This window comes from Rhineura floridana, chromosome 5 (genome assembly GCF_030035675.1).
Source record: "Rhineura floridana isolate rRhiFlo1 chromosome 5, rRhiFlo1.hap2, whole genome shotgun sequence".
Lineage (NCBI taxonomy): Eukaryota > Metazoa > Chordata > Lepidosauria > Squamata > Rhineuridae > Rhineura > Rhineura floridana.
In genome coordinates, this window is record NC_084484.1 from 156253474 (window position 1) to 156274194 (window position 20721).

Consider the following 20721-nt stretch of genomic DNA (forward strand, 5'->3'; position numbering starts at 1 on the left):
AAGCACAGAAGGCATGACTCCTTCTTGATGTGAGTCATGCTTCTGGACCATGCGGGACCACTAATCTGGATGATCTCAGTGACTGACTTGGGACATACAGGGTAAGGCAGTCCTCAGGCACCTTTCCCCAACCTGGTGCTACCCAGATTTTGCTGGAGTACAACTCCCAACAGCCCCAGCCAGCATGGCCATACTGTGATAGATCCGAGGTTGTACACCAGGTCAGCTCCTTGTGTAATTACAGGTTAGCGTGAGGAAATTACAATGTTTATATATTGCCCAATAAGACACATTGTCTGGGTGGCTTACAATAGAGGTTAAAATATACAGATGCAATCTAATAGCGAGACATTTACTGTTTGGTTTAACAGCTGTAATGGTACTATGCACCGCTGAAGTCGGAAGGTGCCTTAGATTAAGTCAGGCCATTGGTTCATCAATCCCATTATTATCCGCAATGACTGGCATAATCCAGCTATGTGGAATTTGTGTTCCTTCAGATGTTGCTGAAGCATCAGCCCCAGCAAGCATGGCCAAGGATGATGGGAGTTGTAGTTCAACAACATCTGGAGGGCTAAAGATTTCCCATACCTGGAATAATTGAAATATGCTTCCTGTGAGGGTGTCAGATGGCAAATGAGCATTCTCGACTTGCTGACGTTTCCAGACTGCCTTCAAGGGCAGCCCCACATAGGCCACATTCAGATGATCATACCTTGGTTAAATATGCTGAGACCAGGCCAGCCCCAGACATGCCAGGGCCCTTGGGCACAAGTCTGCCCTGGGCCCTGGCATTCCCCTTCTGCAATTCGTGGCAGGATCGCTGCTGTGGATCGCACGGTGAGAGCTTCGGAGCCCCTGCCTTTCCCTTGCTTCAGCCTACCTTTCTCGGCTGTTGTGTGGTTGCGCGCACAGTGCTGCCCTTAACCAAGATGGTGGCCGAGGTTTCCCTAAGGGGCTGAAGCCTCTGTCGCCATCTTGGCTCATGGCAGGGATGCGCACGCATGTCAAGCAAAGTAGGCTGAAGCAAGGGGATAGCGGGGGCTCCAGAGCTCTCGCTGTGCAATCTGTGGCAGCAATCCTGCTGCAAATCGTGGAAGGGGAGCAGAAGGGCCCCTCAGGGGCCCCTGTAGCCCCAGGGGCCCTTGGCCAGGGCCCCACCTGGCTGCCCTTTGGAGCTGGCCCTGTGCTGAGATATGCATGAGGCTTGCATGTGCGCATATAGCCCCTTCCATCCTCCCTTAGTGGTGTGCCATAGCTAACCCTACAATTAATCATATCAATTAACCATAGTTTCCTGTTACATTCAAACTGGGAAACAATGGTTACCATCGCTTCTTAACATGGAGTTTCTTAACATGGTTTAAGATCTCAGCATCTTCTGAACTCGGTAATAGGAACTATGGTTAACTGAAAACTTCCTGAATTATCACAATATACTGAGAAGAGAAGAGGGGCAGCACAAGGCCAGAATATGTGGGCAAAAGCTTTGTAATCATCAAAAGTTTATAATAATCAAAATGTTGTAATACAGGGTATTTATCAAGCTGAGAAGTTATCAGGACATGCAAAATAGTAGCAAGGTCCTAATGTGAAAGGGGCAGAGATCCAAGATCCCTCCCATGTCCTGTGAATCTTCTGGGTTGTAGTCAATTAACTTTTACTCATAGTTAGGGATGGAAAGATCTGTCTGTTTTGGTTCTCTCAGTTCCTCATTTTTCCAATGTTAAATTCAGTTCTTTACTTTTTGACAGCAGTCAGTGAATATTTGTTAAAAAAATCCTCATAAAAATTCTCCACCATTTTAGTGTGAATTTCTCCAAACACATTTTTGTAGGCAGTTTTGACAAACATACACATTTTTGCAAGCCATTTCTCATCATGTCATGCCTTTTTGCATGTTATTTTCACTCATGTATTCATTTTTATGCACATTTCCCCCTAATATATGTATTTTTTTATAAATGTTGTTTAGTTGGTGAACTGCATCCCAAAATTCTAATAAATGCAAATTTAGAAGGATGGCTGTGTTTCAGTCCTCATATTATTTCAGAAATTGCGAATTTGATAAATTCTGCTTGAAATGTGAACTGAATTGAAATTCTCACCCATCCCTACTCATAGTAGACCCATTGAAATTAATGGTGATGACTAACTCAGGTCCATTCATTTCAGTGTGTCTATTCTGAGTAAATATTAATTGAAAACAACCCTATCTTTCAGGAGAGGCTTAACTTGCCTAAAATAGGCAAATCCACACTTCCTGGGCTGCTTGGTCTCCAGTATTAAACGTAATATTCCAAAAGGGAGATGAGAAGTAATTTATGAATACTTGCAGGCTATTGGGATGATGAATTGGCTGAGAAGGGTGATTTTGCCTACCAAAGAGTGAAATGGATTTTTCAAAAAGCCAAAAAGAGAGGCATAGACATGTTTATCTGTATCTTTTCCAACTCCTGACTGATTTACAATAGGAACTGCATTAAGTATGCAATAGGCAGACCAGTGAAACAGATGTTTGTATTTGTATGTTGGGTTTTATTAGGGTTGCCAGGTTCATGGCCCGAGACTGATCCTGTATCTTTAGGAGAAGAGAAAGTCAGCCAAGTGCAGGTGTTCTTGCAACCCTGTAATGGTAAAAACCACAAGGTGGAATTCTCCCTTCCTCCTGCACAACTTTTAAAGATACAGAAGACCTCTTGGAGGCCTGGCCTGGCAAACAAGAGGTCTTCTGTATCTTTCAAAGTTGTGCAGAGGGAAGGGAGAATTCCACCTTGTGGTTTTTACCATTACAGGGTTGCAAGAACACCTGCACTTGGCTGACTTTCTCTTCTCCTAAAAATACAGGATCAGGATCAGGTCCTGAACCTGGCAACCCTAGTTTGTATGTAGTTTTTCACTTACTTTTTAAATGTAAGATTAAAATTAGAACGTCTAATTCTTTCAGGACCTGTTCCTCCAAAAACCTTGTTTTGAGTGACATCTTCTAGAGAAGAAGCAGGAACCTCAGGCCCTGGGGCCAAATAAGCCCCTTTACGTCTCTCTATTTTGTCCTTGGGACTCTCCCCAGGCTCAACCCCCTCCCCAGGTCACACTCACTCCCCTCCCCAGTCCTAGTCTGTGCCCCTCTGGAATGGCTGCAAGCTGTCCTTGAACTGGGATAATGCCTCTTGCTTGTCTGGATAGAAAAAGGTGTGTTGGGGGGCTGTATGGTTGGAATGTAGCCTACAGTACAAAGGTAAGCATCACATCCGTTGCTCTGCCCATGTTTTAGCCCCACCTTCCCCTGGCATGTGGCCCCCAGAAGGTTGATTATGAGGGGATGCATTATGGGCTGAAAAAAGTTCCTCATCCCTGTTCTGGAGATTTTGAGCCCTCAAACAACACTGTAAAACTGGAACAGAGCGAAAGTGTTGTTCATGTTTTGTTATCGATGTTAAAAAGAAAGATTCCCCCCCCCCCTAAAGAAACACAATCAAAAAGCACAACTGGTGCAAAACAAGTTTTGCTTGCCTTTGAAAATAATCTTTCAGTTATAACTATCTAGTGAATAAATTAATTTTAAACCTCTATCATGTTGACGACATTTTGCCCTTGCAACATTAAAGAAGCAGATGCTTCAGCTGACTGTGAACTATGTAGATCCGCAGATTAGTGATACCATCGCCCTTTAAAAAAAAAAAACAGAGTGGGGAAAAAAAGGAAGGCGGGGGGAGCTAGAGCCTTTGCTGCATTGAACTCCTTTAGATAGGCGAAGGCAGCAGCAGCATTCACGCATGGCTCTGTAAAAACAGCTGATTTCACAAAAGGCATCTATTCCTCTCAAGTTGCAGGTGCAATCCAGCACAAACTGCCAATGGAAGAAATGATACCACACTCTGGTCATTATGTGGATGGCATTTAGAGAGAAACATTGTAGCTGGCCAGTACAGGGACTGCCTTTTCCTCTGCTGATGTAAGTACTAGCTTGGTACAAAACTGCTCAGTCACTGCAGTTGCTTGGGTGAGATTTTATAGGAGGTGCCAGGCTCTTTGCTTTTCATTGTCCTTAACACTGTGGCATTTGCTTACTACTAGTACAAGCAAGCAATCCACAGGTTTTTCTCTGTAAATCTAGAGAGGGTTTTTTCTGCTTTTTTTCTTTATTTACATGACTTGTAAGGTGCAAGGTGTTCAAGGGTGGATGAAATATAGGGATTTGTTGACTTGCTTTTGTCATTCTTGCACTCTGAATGAGGAAAATGTTGATGTTATCGCAGAGGTCTAAAAGGGCTTTCGTAAAAATATGAGGTGGACGCAGCCCATCAGGCACGACTCCTGTGCAACCTCTATTCCCTTTAGTGGGGCTTTACGTGAGAAACACAGTAGGAGCGTCTGCTGGATTGGCGCCATGGGCAGCAGCCCTATGGTTAACAATGCAGTCTTTGACATGACACCAGGCACTGTAACTTAAAATATTCTTTCCACAACTGTTTGTGACAATGATTATTTCTCTCCCTACCTCACTCCCAGTTTTAATAACGAGTAATTTTTCTTATGCAGTGACATTGTGAATGATTCCCCCCCCACCATCTTGGCAGATTTTCTTCATAAATCTGTGAAAAGCAGATGTCAAGCATGACTGATGTGATAAGCGGTTCTGAGTTTTTTGTTTCCTTTTTTTTAAAGCTAGTAATTGTATTGTGGATATTACCCTTTTGTCATATGGATGCCTCACTGTATGCCGTGTATTTTGGCAGCTGTTTTTCAGCAATTGCTTTCCCTCCCTCTGTCTATAGGCATGAAATTATGTATTCTTAGTAACAGGTGAAAAAAGGATAGGCTTTCTAGTGCATATGGAGATAATTGTTCAGTGATGAATATTTTAATTGCAGCTGACCATTACTTCCCCAGACTATGTCCAATTGATTCCTGTTGGCCCTTCTGTGTCCCATAATTAAGTCACTTGAGCAATGAAACAAAGAACACTGTCTTATCTTTCCTTCCTCTGTAAGGTTTCTTTTTTTAAAGTTCTATTTCTCATTAAGATCCCTATCCGGGCCCTACTGAAAATTGCCATTAATCCGAGAGAGAGAGAGAATGATGAGGTCACTCCCTCTGGTATTGCCTTACACATCGTCTGAATAGATATAATAGGTCTCCGTGCAGATTTTGGGGAGGTCCAGATGTCCCAGAGGGTGCTGGAAGCAGGCCCCAGTAATGCATGCTCCTTGTTCCAGAATACCACAGCCCCCAAAAACATCCTTTAAAATGCTACATTTCCAAAGAACTCTGCAGAACATCAGTCCGTCGCTATTTTTATTTATTTATAGTTTGGATAACTGTCACTATGCATCTTCAAGTGAATAATCATCACAGAGGAAGCTGGATTCTAGGATGTGTTCAGCTACCAACTGATTATATGTAAAGAGTCTCTTTGTGTTTGCTGATGTGTGTGGATTTGTCTGAGCCCCATCCCATGAGGTCTCTGAGGAAAAGTAATTGCCTAATGCTTTCTCTCAAAGTGGATCTGTGATGTGAGGGATCCAGTATGCTGGTATAGGGCAGGGGTGGCCAGATATTGTTGGACTCCTGCTCTTATCAGCCTGGCCAACATGCCCATTGGTGAGGGATGATGGGAGTTACTGTCCAACAGCAGCTGAAGAGAGCTATGTTGTATGGTGGCTACAAAGCTGACCTTTGCTTAGGGAGACTTTTGGTGGCACTCATTGCTAGTCCTACTCAGAAAAGACCCACCGAAGCTCATAAACATATATGTATGTGTGTGGTTTCATTGTACCCTGAGTGCCCTACTATAGGTTAGAAGGCGGGGATAGAAATAATATAAATAAATAAAAAATAGACATGACTAACTCAGGTTGGTTCATGACTTTCAGTGGGTCTACTCTGAGTAGGACATAGTTGAATACAACCCATTGGTTCAAATCTCTACTCAGCCACAAAGCTTACTGGGTGACAGTTACTAACCCACCTCACAGGGTTGCTGTGAGGATAAAAGAATGATTTATTATCCTCTTTTTCACTCCTCAGACTTATAGAGTGTTGTGCAGCTGAAAAGCATAAATAAACCACCCAGAGAGCTTTGGCTATGGGGCGGTAAACAAATGTAATTAATAATAATAATAATAATAATAATGTCAAACATAACTTAAAAGCTGCTGCAGCAGCATAGTCTAATGGCATAAAACATATATACAACTCCAGCATAAAACAGAACTACAAAAACTACCAGTGAGAAGCTTGGGTGGATGGTATGGTGTTTGCTTTTGCTTCCTCTGACAATAAACAAACAAATAAGGGGGGAAGGCTTGGCTGAATAAAAAGCTCTTTATGTGGTGCCAGGCAAACCCCTGTGGGCAGAATATCCCATCGGTGGGGTGCTTCAGCAGAACTTTTCCAGTTACCATCCACCCTGACCCAGAGCTTGGAAAAGTTACTTTTTTGAACTACAACTCCCATCAGCCCTAGGCAACATGGCCACTGGGTTAGGCTGATGGGAGCTGTAGTTCAAAAAAGTAACTTTTCCAAGCTCTGCGACCTCAGATGGCGGGTGAACCTAGAGAAGGGCCTCTGAGGAAGATATTTAAACTGTGGTGGGTTCCTGTGGGTGAAGGGGCCCACCATGTTCCTGGGTTCTAAACTGCTCAGTGTACTTGAGAATGAAGGCGAGAAAGGGATGGGAGTAGGGTTCATGTATGTTGTCCCAGATCCTTGGGGGAAGACTGGAATAAAAAGTAATTAATACTCTAAAATACAGGGATTGTCATGGGCCCCATGGAGAATACCTGGTGTGATCAGAAGGAGGAGGAGATAGACTGAGATCCTGGGGAGGAACCCAGTGGGCTGCAGCGGGAGGGGCTGAAACAGGGGAAGGCTTCTGCACTGTGACAGCTCCATCCCCCTTAGTTCTAGCTACAGCTAAAGCAATACTATCTGACAATGAACCGGCCCCTGTCCCTCCTCTCAGTCCCCCCTTGTTGCCCAAGCTGCTGCTCGTGCCTCCTATCAAGGAGGAGGAATTGGAGGCTCAACCAAAGATGGTGTCCGAGGAAGATCTTGATGAAGTGCCACCACTACCTTCACCAAGGATGCTCTGACAGATGTGCAGGTGCTCACAGATAGCACCAGATTGTCCACCTGTTTGTACTTTGAGAGAATCCTTTCAGAGAATCCTTCCTTATGCAAATAGAAAGAGCCCTCCCCAAGACTACTGACAGGGTCTCAAGGGGCTTGTCTAATCCCTGTGGCAATGTCTTAGCTATGAAGCCTTCTAAGTTGAGATTCGATAACAGAGAAAAACACCAGTGGGTCTGAGTCTGAATCCAATGGGGTTGGCCAGGACAGGAGCTGTTTGTAGCCACATCTGATGTTTTGATTTCAGGATCATGTCACTTCCTGGAGTTCCTGCTTATATAGCGCACACTTTCAGAGCCTCCTGTCAAAAACTCCAGTAGAAGATACAGTAGGGCCCTGCTTATACGGTGGGTTCCGTTCTGGACCCCCGCCGCAAAGCGGAAAACGCTGTAAAGCAGAACCCCATTGATTTTAACGGGCCGCATCGCGCGAAAATGACGCGAAAACGGCGCAAAACGTCACAAAAGAGAAAAAAAATAGCTTTTAAATTAAAAATGAAAGCCGCCGCATCAGCGGAATGCCTTAAAGCAGAACGCCGTAAAGCGAGGCCCTACTGTACAGTGATAAACCCAGTGGAGGCTGGTCAGTTAGGGTGAATGGGGTACTGCTGCACCAACCTCAGCCTGCCCTCAGCCAGCCCTCACCTCATGAGCTTCTTACTTACGTCTAGGGGATGGAGCTGGCTGTCAGCTTCTCCTTACTCTCAAGGTTGTCCTTCTAGAACTTAGAGGGGAGGACATTGGGACAAAGGTAAGTTGCCTCTGCCTTTCTTGGGCTCTGATTGTCCCTGTCAGTTGCTCTGGCTCCGCCTCCTGTTGCTCTCCCTGCCTTCTGCCTGGTCTTGGATTTTGGCCCCATGTAAGTGGGGAAGAGGAATTTGCTCCAGATTTTAGTCGAAAATTAAAAGCTGGAGTAGATTCCACTGCCTCACTGACATGGAGCCACGAGTCGCCACTGCTTCCACCCTACCATATGGCTGGAAGAGTCAGGAGAGAATCTGCCCTGCTCACTCGGAAGTATTGTCTACACCAAGAGAGGAAGGGGGATTCTGTGGTCCTTCAGATGGTTGTCAGACTCCCAACTCCCATCAGCCCCAACCAGCATGGCTAGTGATCGGGGATGATGGGAGAGATAGTCCAGCAACATCTCGAGGGCCACAGTTTCCTCACTTCAAGTTTCCTAATGAGCAACCCTTACCAGGCCTTTTGGTTTGTTAGGAAGTGCACAGCTGAATACTATTCCTGCAGCCCTGCCAAGTAAAGTTTTATGCCTTTGCTGCAGAAATATGGTCCAGATCAGCTTGTCCAGTTGCTAATGTGAATTTTCATTGGATATTTGCAATATATGTCTGTATCAAAAATTTTTTTAAAAAAACCCTAAAGGATATCTAAAGCTCTTGTAGACCCTTTCTTACAAAGTAGGTTGCTGAAGGCACACACAGTTGCAGTGGAGGCTGGTGGCTTCGATATCAGTGGGGCTGTGAATCCGCACTGGGTTTTAGTCCAAACTTCCAAGGAGCTCCTTGAAAGTTCAGACTAAAACCTGGAGCGGATTCACTGCTCCACTGACATTGGAGCCACCAGCCTCCACTGCAGAGTTGTCTCTATCGTCATTCATACTGTCCTTGTCCTGCTACCCACTTTCTTTTGTCTGTCCTGAATCCACCAACAGGAGGGGAAGATATTGCATCTGGTTGGAGGGGTGGGAGAGAAAAGTGGGGGATGAGCTCTCCAGCTGGGAACATTTTCTTTTTTGTTTTCTTTTATTGAATAAAATGTACATACTGCTTGAATGGAAAGACCTCTAAGCCAAAAAAACATTAAAATCAGATAGTAAGACAAAATCCTGTTATAATGGGGGCTGGCTGTTTTAATTGTTTTGCTTTTTATTATACCATAATTAAGAAATCTGATTTGTTTAATCTATTAAGTTTAAAAATAAGCTTGTTTTAACATGTTTGTAAAGACCCAGTGTGGTGTAGTGGTTAAGGTGCTGGACTACGACCTGGGAGACCAGGGTTCAAATCCCCATATAGCCATGAAGCTCACTGGGTGACCTTGGCCCAGTCACTGCCTCTCAGCCTCATGAAAACCCTATTCAGAGGGTTGCCATAAGTCGGAATCAACTTGAAGGCAGTACATTTACATGTTTGTTTTTCCTTGAAACGTAGGGAATATTCTGTTTAGTCTATTACGAATATTATGATTTTTTCTTGTACTTAATATATATGCAGTGTTTATATTACATTGATACTAAAGAGGATGTTTTGTTTAGTTAACTGTATTTTATTGATTGTTTTTTGTAGTTGTTTTAAGATGTTTTGACTTGTTGTATACCGCTTAGAGTTTTATTTAAATATAAGCGGTATATAAATGGACTAAATAAATAAATAAACAAACATTCGGCTTTATTGGATGTCCACGAGTTCTAGTGTTATGAGAGAAGGAGAAAAACTTTTCTGAGGCCCTCTTCATCTCTTTTGGTACCTAGATTCTGTACATGTGAACCCTTTGTTCCCTATTTGTATGTTACATTTATAGAACACATCAAGTTAGATGGTTCTTCAGTGGCCACCAACCCATGGAGTGTGGGAAGAAGTGTGTGGGAGAAGAGATACTTCTAGGCTATACTTCCCAGGCTATGGTCTACACTCATATGAGGCCGCCATCTTACTAAAGCTAAGCAGGTCTGGGTCTGGTCAGTGCTTGAATGGGAGACCACCTGGAAACCACATGTATGCCGCCTTGGGTTCTATGATGAAAGAAAGGTGCGGTATACATGTAATAAATAAATACATTAAATTGGCTTGTCAGGATCTATGGTTTGGCTCCAACCACTAGGGATGAGAGAGAAATTCAATTCTGTTTGCATTTGAAGGTGAACTTACCTAATTTGCACTTTCTGAAACAATATACAAACCAAAATGCAGCCATCCGAAATTTGCATTTCCTTGAATTTTGCAATGCAGTTCTCCAGCCAATTAATATGTACAAAAATGTGTATACCAAGGAAAAGGTGTGCATATAAATGTATATATTAGTGAAACTTGCATATAAAATTAGGGAAAACCGCTTTTCAGGGATGTGTATGAGGGAAAATTGCATTAAAAACCTGTACATTAGGAGAAACTCACATTTCAAATGCTGATGAATTCTCATCAGGGTTAAAGAAAAAAAGCAAACTGATGTGGAGAATTCAACCTAAGATTGGAAAACTGAAAAAATGAGAGAAACCAAAATTGACATATTTGCCCATCTGTGCTGGCTACTAGAATATTTGCGCTAGCAGCTTAAAAGCACAGCCCCTGTTTAGCTCGTAAGCATAAAATACTATGCTTCTGAGCCTCCTTCACTCACAAATGTGTTATAATTTGCTATAGCAAGCAGGCGTCAAGGAGCATTATTAATTGTTCTAGGCAGAACTGCTCAACGCAGTGCAGCAAATGATCCCCCCCAAAACAACCTTCAGGACACATAGAATCCAAAGCCAGTCAAGTAATTTGGCACCTGAGACAGAAAATCTCACAAGCACCTTCATGGCAGTAACAATTCAGTCATGATAAATTAAGCAACTAACGATCTGCTGCTTTTTCGTGATGCCCCAATTTAGCTGCCTCATTCTGCCCAACAGTAGGTCTGGCCCTGATCCCAGAGGATTCTGGGCAGGGGGAAAGAGGGAGGCTCCAGAATAGGAGAAGGGTTGTAGCTCAGTGGTAGAGCATCTGCCTTGCATGCAGATGGTCCCGGGAGCAATCCCTGGCATCTGCAGGTAGGTCGGGAAAGTCCCCTGTCTGAAATCCTGGAGAGCCACTGCCAGTCAGTGTAGACAATACTGAATTAGATGGACCAATGGTTTCTCTGATGGTATAAGGCAGCTTCCTAAGTGTCCTAAACATATTACTGTCTCTGCCTCAGGCAGTGGGAAAAAGAAAAGTCCTGCCATTGCCAATGACAGCTTCACCCCATTTTTTTAAAAAAAGATGAAGTCCTTTAAATATACAAACAATTACCAATCAATTATTTCTTTAGTTGCCGAGGAATAAAAGGAGATGGGTGCACGAATTTGCTGAATAGGAAAGCAAATTCACCTCAACCCTGAAAAATGAAAACAGAGATTTTAAAAGTGAGAGGATCAGGCTACATGAGTTATTGAAAAGGCCTGGGTGGATGTAAGGGACTTCACTTGGTGCTGAAAAGATCACAAGGATAGTGCCAGGAGAGCTTCTTTAGGGAGGCTGTTCCATAATTGGGGTCCCGCTACTGAAAATGCCCTCTCTCACTTCATTCCATGGTGGTGGCACTCAAAATATCTCTCATCCATGTCTGATTTGGTTCCACGCTATGTCTGTGAAGAAGAGAGGAGACCATCTTCCTGTTGGTGTAGCTGCTGCAGCTCCCATACCTCTCCGTTGTGTTCCCAAAACCAAATATCTGGTGAATCCTTCATGGACTATGTTGCAGTATTTTTTTTTTTTTACAGTTAACTTACAAAATGTTCAAGAAGGCATCTGCAGAAGAACTTTACTCCCAGTTTGATGCTTTATTCCCAGTTTGATCGCATCAGCTATTAAGATATTAAGAAGTGAGGTGTGAGGCAAAGTCAGAAGCCCAGACCAATATCCCAAACTCACTGCAGTGCACATGGGTAGGTTATATCCTGGGCATGTTTGGAATGTCAGTGTTGGTATACAACATTTATATTGCTTATGTTGCTTCAGTGGCCCTCTGGAATTGTCATTCTTTGGTCCCTAACCTTTTCTGCAGAAATTTTTTTTAGTGATGCTCTGCAATAGAATGTGCAGAATCTGAAAAGAGGAAACTTTTAGTTAATATTGGAAAGGACTTTGCTGAATGCAACATACAATTTTTAAAATTATTATTATTATTATTATTAAATTTTATTTATACCCTGCCTTTTGGCCAAAGGCCCTCAAGGCGGCTTACAAGAAAAATAAACACAGGTATAAAAATACAATATAAACAATACAATATACAAAAATTAAATTAAATAGAAACAACATTGTCATTATCAGCACCGGCAGAAAAGAGGAGGTGGTGTTAGCAGAGGTGGCAGTTCCCGAAAGGCAGAAGGGCAACAGGCATTTATTACAGCGAAGCTGTTTGCTGTTTCAATATTGTCTTCCTCTCCATGTCCTCATATGTGGGAATGTGACTGGAAATGGCTGCAGATGTGCAGTGCATCTACATTTTCTGTGTTTCAAGTCCATTGTGGTTATAGATCCAGATGTTGGTTAACGACACTTTCTTCTCTGAAACTATTTTGCCATGGTGGATTTCTCCATTCACGTTATTGCTTGCATAGATAGTTAGAAGTAGCTCTTCACATCTCTTACTTTGTCTTCACATCTCTTACTTTTGAGTAAACATTATAGAAGGAATTTGGCTGAGGGGAAGGACCAAATAATGTAGCACTATATTAACTGCTGTGTGGAAAGCTGTTTTAATTAATCATCTAGCTAATTATAGAACAGCAATGGCTCTACTGTGAAAGCAGCCCAGAAAGATGGTATCTTTTCTTTGTAGCCATAGTTTGTACATCAAAGTTTCAATTGCTGCTAGCAAAATCCAGATTCTTCCACATTTAACTACAGGCAAAATAAATGAACTTGTTGATCACTTTGAACATTGTTTTTTCATGTCAAATGTATGCTCATATATACATGCGTAGAATTTTTCAAAGTGCTCAAATAGTAAATAGACAAGAAAAATGCTGTTGGGTGATTTACTGCCTAGTTAATGATGACAAGTTGGCAATTTTCTAATTCTTTTATCTGATCACACAATCCCAAACATCTAGTGCATCCAATTAAAAAGAATTTTTCCCCATCAATCCTGAGTTGGAAAGGTAAGCTTGAGTTAACCAATGGATGAGTAGTAGCAGCTCATAGGGACCGATGGTTCTGAGTTCACTGAAAGGTGAGGAAGGAAGCTATGCTGGTAACCTTCCAAGGAAGCAGTTGGCTGGTACATCTGTGAAAATGAGTAGGCCTCAATGGGACACAAGACATAACAGGCCCAGATACTTTCTCTGCCAGGTCTGGGTGATCTATGATCTGGAGTGACTTCAACTACCCGGACATAGACTGGCTGCATATGTGTTCCAGTCATGACAAAGAAGCAAAGTTTCTAGATATTCTAAATGACTATTCCCTAGACCAGTTGGTCATGGAACCGACCAGAGGGACGGCAACCCTGGACTTAATCCTCAGTGGGGACCGGGACCTGGTGCGAGATGTAAGTGTTGTTGAACCAATTGGGAGCAGTGACCACAATGCTATTAAATTAAACATACATGTAACTGGCCAATTGCCAAGAAAATCCAACACGGTCACAATTGACTTCAAAAGAGGAAACTTCACAAAAATGAGGGGATTGGTAAAAAGAAAGCTGAAAAACAAAGTCCAGAGGGTCACATCACTCGAAAATGCTTGGAAGTTGTTTAAAAACACTATATTAGAAGCTCAACTGGAGTGCATACCGCAGATCAGAAAAGGTACCGCCAGGGCCAAGAAGATGCCAGCATGGTTAACGAGCAAAGTCAAGGAAGCTCTTAGAGGCAAAAAGTCTTCCTTCCAAAAATGGAAGTCTTGTCCGAATGAAGAAAATAAAAAAGAACACAAACTCTGGCAAAAGAAATGCAAGAAGACAATAAGGGATGCTAAAAAAGAATTTGAGGAGCACATTGGTAAGAACATAAAAACCAACAACAAAAAATTCTATAAATACATTCAAAGCAGGAGACCATCTAGGGAGACGATTGGACCCTTGGATGATAAGGGAGTCAAAGGTGTACTAAAGAACGATAAGGAGATTGCAGAGAAGCTAAATGAATTCTTTGCATCTGTCTTCACAGTGGAAGATATAGGGCAGATCCCTGAACCTGAACTAACATTTGCAGGAAGGGATTCTGAGGAACTGAGACAAATAGTGGTAACGAGAGAGGAAGTTCTAAGCTTAATGGACAATATAAAAACTGACAAATCACTGGGCCCGGATGGCATCCACCCGAGAGTTCTCAAAGAACTCAAATGTGAAATTGCTGATCTGCTAACTAAAATATGTAACTTGTCCCTTGGGTCCTCCTCCGTGCCTGAGGACTGGAAAGTGGCAAATGTAACGCCAATCTTCAAAAAGGGATCCAGAGGGGATCCCGGAAATTACAGGCCAGTTAGCTTAACTTCTGTCCCTGGAAAACTGGTAGAAAGTATTATTAAAGCTAGATTAACTAAGCACATAGAAGAACAAGCCTTGCTGAAGCAGAGCCAGCGTGGCTTCTGCAAGGGAAAGTCCTGTCTCAGTAACCTATTCGAATTCTTTGAGAGTGTCAACAAGCATATAGATAGAGGTGATCCAGTGGACATAGTGTACTTAGACTTTCAAAAAGCGTTTGACAAGGTACCTCACCAAAGGCTTCTGAGGAAGCTTAGCAGTCATGGAATAAGAGGAGAGGTCCTCTTGTGGATAAGGAATTGGTTAAGAAGCAGAAAGCAGAGAGTATGAATAAATGGACAGTTCTCCCAATGGAGGGCTGTAGAAAGTGGAGTCCCTCAAGGATCGGTATTGGGACCTGTACTTTTCAACTTGTTCATTAATGACCTAGAATTAGGAGTGAGCAGTGAAGTGGCCAGGTTTGCTGATGTCACTAAATTGTTCAGGGTTGTTAAAACAAAAAGGGATTGCGAAGAGCTCCAAAAAGACCTCTCCAAACTGAGTGAATGGGCAGAAAAATGGCAAATGCAATTCAATATCAACAAGTGTAAAATTATGCATATTGGAGCAAAAAATCTGAATTTCACATATACGCTCATGGAGTCTGAACTGGCGGTGACCGACCAGGAGAGAGACCTCGGGGTTGTAGTGGGCAGCACGATGAAAATAAATAAATAAATAAATAAATAAATAAATAAAATGTCGACCCAGTGTGCAGCAGCTGTGAAAAAGGCAAATTCCATGCTAGCGATAATTAGGAAAGGTATTGAAAATAAAACAGCCGATATCATAATGCCGTTGTATAAATCTATGGTGTGGCCGCATTTGGAATACTGTGTACAGTTCTGGTCGCCTCATCTCAAAAAGGATATTCTAGAGTTGGAAAAGGTTCAGAAGAGGGCAACCAGAATGATCAAGGGGATGGAGCGACTCCCTTACGAGGAAAGGTTGCAGCATTTGGGGCTTTTTAGTTTAGAGAAAAGGCGGGTCAGAGGAGACATGATAGAAGTGTATAAAATTATGCATGGCATTGAGAAAGTGGATAGAGAAAAGTTCTTCTCCCTCTCTCATAATACTAGAACTCGTGGACATTCAAAGAAGCTGAATGTTGGAAGATTCAGGACAGACAAAAGGAAGTACTTCTTTACTCAGCGCATAGTTAAACTATGGAATTTGCTCCCACAAGATGCAGTAATGGCCACCAGCTTGGATGGCTTTAAAAGAAGATTAGACAAATTCATGGAGGACAGGGCTATCAATGGCTACTAGCTGTGATGGCTGTGCTCTGCTACCCTAGTCAGAGGCAGCATGCTTCTGAAAAACAGTTGCTGGAAGCCTCAGGAGGGGAGAGTGTTCTTGCACTCGGGTCCTGCTTGCGGGCTTCCCCCAGGCACCTGGTTGGCCACTGTGAGAACAGAATGCTGGACTAGATGGGCCACTGGCCTGATCCAGCAGGCTCTTCTTATGTTCTTATGGAGCCAGTGCAGAGAGCAGGGCCAGATTTTATCAAGCTTGCCTTAAATGACTAGGTTATAAGGGCTATGGGCTCATTACTTGCATACTCTTAGGATGAGATGTGGGCATCCTGGAGCAGTAGACAGCCTAGTTTTGGATTTAAATTGCCCATTTTTGCTGGCATCAGGGTGTACACACCACAGCATCTTGTGGCAACATTTTAAAATGGTGAAGACCAATGGTGAGTACAGTAGGGCCCCTCTTTTCGGTGTTCCACTTCTCAGTGTTCCGCTAATATGGCAGTTTTCAATTACAGTAGGGCCCCACTCATACAGCGCCTGTTCTGCTTTTTCGGTGTTTTTTGGCATGATGCGCTCCAAGTAGGGCATTGGGCGCCATTTTATTGTCAGTGTTCCACTTTTTGGCGATTTTCACTTTTCGGAGGGGTTTTGGAACCTAACCCATATGAGTGGGGCCCCACTGTATAGTTATTGTGATACACAATGCCGAACCAATTTGATTTTGCATTCTATACAGTTTGGGCTGGGATATCCAAAATGGTGCTCATGGGCACCACAATGCCTTCAACTGTCCCCCCTTCCATTTTTAAGAGATTGGCTTTTTTATTTTTATTTGGTTGTAGGGAGAGGTTGTATGGTTTTTGAAGTACTGTAGTTCTCTAGTTTCATTTGTTATGGGGTGTGTAGATGTTCTGCCTGTGTGTGTGAGAGAGCACGAATGAGAGCACATCACCAGCTTTTCTTCTATAAAGTGGATGAGTTATGGTGCCCATAACATTTCTAAATGTAACTTCAAGCCCAAAAAGGTTGGGGACATGTGATGTAACCTGTGTCACGTGCATACATACATTCTGGATGGTGTCAAGACACTGGAGTCAAGATGAGTGTGTCTCTCCCTTGGTCTCAGGTTAACAATAAGGATATGAGGGATGCTAGCTGCACTATGTTTGCAGAGTTTACTGATCTTCTAAATGGTACAGGTAAATGCAATGGAAAAAGTGTGGATGATGGTGATGTAATTACAAACAGTACTTAGAGCTAGAAAGTATAATGTAGTAGAATCATGCCTTTCTGCTGTGTTCAAACCACAAAATGCAAGTTTTGGGGAGGGAAAATACTCCATTTAGATGTGAAATCTGTGCAGTGTATTTTCCTCTTGTTCTTAACCCATGAAAAATACAAATGTACAAAAGATTGCTTTCTAGCACCAACTACTTCCACTAATGAAATCATCGGCTAGAGTCTAGTTCCCCAGACTCTGAGAGACTGTCCCCTAACGCTACATTTGTTCTGTGTCTGTCTAATTAACACCCATTACAGCAGCCACCACAAAGAAGATGTTGGGAGTATTTTTAGAGAAAATTCTGCAAGGTGGTCTCCTTTTTCTAGAAAGCAGGAGAGAAAAAGAAAAAAGAAAAAATCAAAGAAAATTTATTGCTAAAAAGCCTTCTGAGAAATTTTGGCTCAGGACAGGTATCAACAGCACCCTATGCAGCTAAAACTATTTTTAAAAAGCAAAGCTCGAAATTGTGGCCCTATTGTACAGCCAGAGTTTCTTTTAAGATTTTTTTAACCCCACAGATTCAGTTGTTGTCATTAATAACATCTGTTAGCAAATGCAGCCTGCCATTCTTGGTATGGTGCTTGATGACACAAGGAGAGAAACAGAACATTCTCATCTTTGACGAGTGGCGGTGGTCTCTTTTAAATATGTTTCTGTAGAGTGCAGCAGAGCGGTGGCCCTAATCGTCTATCTTCTGCAATATTCCTAGAGACACATTTTCAGCATGGTGTAAGTTTCAGATGGCATATGGAATTTGTACATCAAAAGGCGAGAGCCACTCAGCTAAATTTCCTGGGCTAAATGTGTACGCCCTGTAGTCACATGGGTTTTTTTTTTTGCATGCCATTCTTCTTATGTCAGCAAATGGTATACAGCTGGGAATCTTCTGGGCTCCATTTGGCTGAAGAGATCTGTGACTTATTAATACTGAATATTTGCGCAACTTTATGTTTTACTTATTTGATTGTAAGCCGAGGGTAATGGTTATAAAACATTTGTAGTTTGCAATCAGGTATCTTGAACTGCTCCATGATTATTATTTTACAACAGTTTGAAAACGTTAAGACCTGATCTTATAATATATTTTATCTGGCAATTGAACAAGCCCTCAAAGCTGGAAATAGAGTATGTCCAGACATGCAGTTTTCCATGTGATCTGCAACAAAAAACTGTAAGGTGAATGGAATTTTTCTGTTTAGACCTCCATTTTTTAGTTTTTTTACAGTAACAAACAAAACAACATGGATCTCAGTAATGGTGAATGCACCTTTCCACAACTAGTCTAGACAGATGGCTCATGAGGTCCAACTTCACGGCTATTGCCTCATTCCATCTTGACAACAGTTAGATAACTTTAGACTCTGGACTTAATGGTCTTACAGGAGGTATTTATTATTATTATTATTATTATTATTATTATTATTTACTCCTACTCCTACACCTCACCTTTCATCCAAGGTCCCACGGTGGGTAACAACAGTTTTAAAATAAATCTTTAAAAACAATTAAAAACAACCTAAAATTACACTGTGAAAAATAGGTTGGGTCCTAAAAGTATACAACTCAGGTGTCAAGGCCAGGGTAAGGAGGTGGATCTTCAGCATTTCCCAAACAATGTACAATGGAGATGCCAGATGTGCCTCTGTGGGGAGGGAGTTCCACAACTTTGGGGCTGCCACAGAGAATGCCTTCTCCTGGTATACCCTCCCGAGCTTCTGACACTTCTGAGCTCCCAGTGACTTCATATAGATGTTAAATAGCATGGGGGTCAAGATGGAACCCTGTGGGACACCACAGGACAGCTCCTATGGTGCCAAACAATAGCTTTCCATAGCTACTTTTTGGAAGCAGCTCTGGAGGTAGATGATAATCTATTACTTTTCTTCTACTTACTTTACATGTGGTAAGCCAGGACTGCAATGCTTGAGGACTCTCCTGCTTATTCTGCTGAGTGGTGCCCTGGACCTCTACCCTAAAGTCCTACCTTGATGACACTATTGCTTACCAAAGCCTTTTAAAAATTGGTTTTAATAGTGAGACTGTGCCGTTGCACCAGTGCACCACCAACTTTGCCTGCCGCATTTAGTACAAGGTAAAGCCAACTGCTTCATGTTCTGAGGACATGGATGCAATTTCTTCTCAGAGGTACCTCCTTTGATCCTAGCACACTGAAGCAAAATAATTGAGGTGTACATCAATGCAATTGCACAGTTGCGTGTCAGCTATCAAACTCATAATGGCAGGGATGAACTACAGCTCAGTGGCAGAGCACATACTTTGTATGCCCAAGGTCCCCAATTCAAGTCCTGGCATCTCCAGTGTAAAGGGGCAGGTAGCAGGTGATGTGAATAACTTTGACCTGAGACCATGGAGAGTTGCTGCCAATCAGAGGAAACCATACTGGGGTAGATTGAAAAATGGTCTGAAGTGGAACGGGGCAGTTTCCTATGTGTAATCGTTTATACTTCTTGGGAGGTGGCAAACGATTATATTGCATTTTTTAAAAGTAGTAATATGTGCTGCTATCATATAATTAAAGCTTTATTGAGAACGAATTGCAGAAAACCATTCACCTTATGACTTGGATCCTAACGTGGTGTCCACAGATGGAAAGGCTCCTTCTGTTCATGGACTGGACTGAGATAATCCAGCAGAGGATCCCGCCATCAGAAGGAAGGGGAGGTGAATCCCAGTTCTCCATGCCCTCTTCAGCTCCCTCCCCCGTCTGTCATGTAGCTCAGAGCATCCCCCAAACACCCCAGAGCAGATTTTTCATGGGGTACAAGAAAAGGAAGGAGAAAATCGTGAAAGTTGCCTCCCCCTTCTGCTGGAGGGAGCATTCCTGTGAATGGAACTTCAATGAGGGGATGGTTAGAAGCCTAGTTAGGATCCATGCCTGTGGGTCTAATACAGGGTTAAAATCAAACTGAATCATGCAGAACATGTCTTCTGTGGACAGGAAAATAGTTTGATCCTGTCATCAAATTTCTCCTGCCTCATCTGTTCCTCTTGTCATCCAAACAACTCTTTCTTGATTATTTTTATTTGTTTTAAATAGATTCCTCCCAAGACAAATTATGGTAAACAAATATGTTTCATACCCTTTTTTAAAAGACCCTTTTTTTGGTTTCAGATTATTGGGTCAGCTCCCTTGGATACATTAATAGGGAACAGGGTTTCATTGGAGCTCAAGGCTGGCTGGCTGTTGGTGAGATCATTATGAGGGAGAGACAGTGAGATGTGATTCACCAATCTATTAATGAATGGCATATTCATTACAGTTGACAACTCTGCGTGTCTGATGTTTTGTTGGTCTGACCCAGGGATTCTGGCACATGTTTTAATGAGCAATGCAGTTTCATCCAAAGTTTCAGAAAATGAGCGATTTCTGCTTAGAATAATAATGGTCAAGGCAATTATCTTTAAATCATTAGAAAAACCCATGTTCATTGATATTTCAATGGCACAATTTCCTCTCCTTTTCAGACCAGTCCAGTAGAGTACCCCCCTTCAAGTCTTTTGAAGGTAGTGTGGCATATCAACCCTTTGGGTAAAACTGTCTCTGGGCAACAGGTCACTTAAATAGTTCTAGTTTTCCCAGGCTAGGGAAATTGCATATTAGAATGTTGTCAGCCAAATCAGTTCACTATATTTCTTCTCCCTCTAATGTAGGATATACCCATTTCATTCTCATATGATAAACTCCCTTTTTGATAAGACCTCTGACAGCCTATTTTAGCATCACTGCAATCCTTGAGGGAGCAAAATGTCTCCCAGCTTTGACCTTGGCAGGCAGGGCTGACTCACCACAGAGCTTTCA

General features: G+C 42.5%; 1 protein-coding gene across 3 annotated transcripts in view; it reads left to right on the top strand.

Annotated features, from left to right (window-relative positions):
- Positions 1 to 3018: 3018 nt before the first annotated feature.
- Positions 3019 to 20721, top strand: part of SACS (sacsin molecular chaperone) — a 75832-nt gene continuing 58129 nt past the window's right edge. The window contains exon 1 of one of the 3 annotated variants that reach the window (XM_061628551.1): positions 3019 to 3238. The gene's annotated coding sequence lies outside the window, so the exon portion shown is untranslated. Of the gene's footprint in view, positions 3239 to 3721; positions 3956 to 18974; positions 18994 to 20721 lie in introns of those variants that run through there. The other 2 variants (XM_061628549.1, XM_061628552.1) reach the window with 2 other exon arrangements.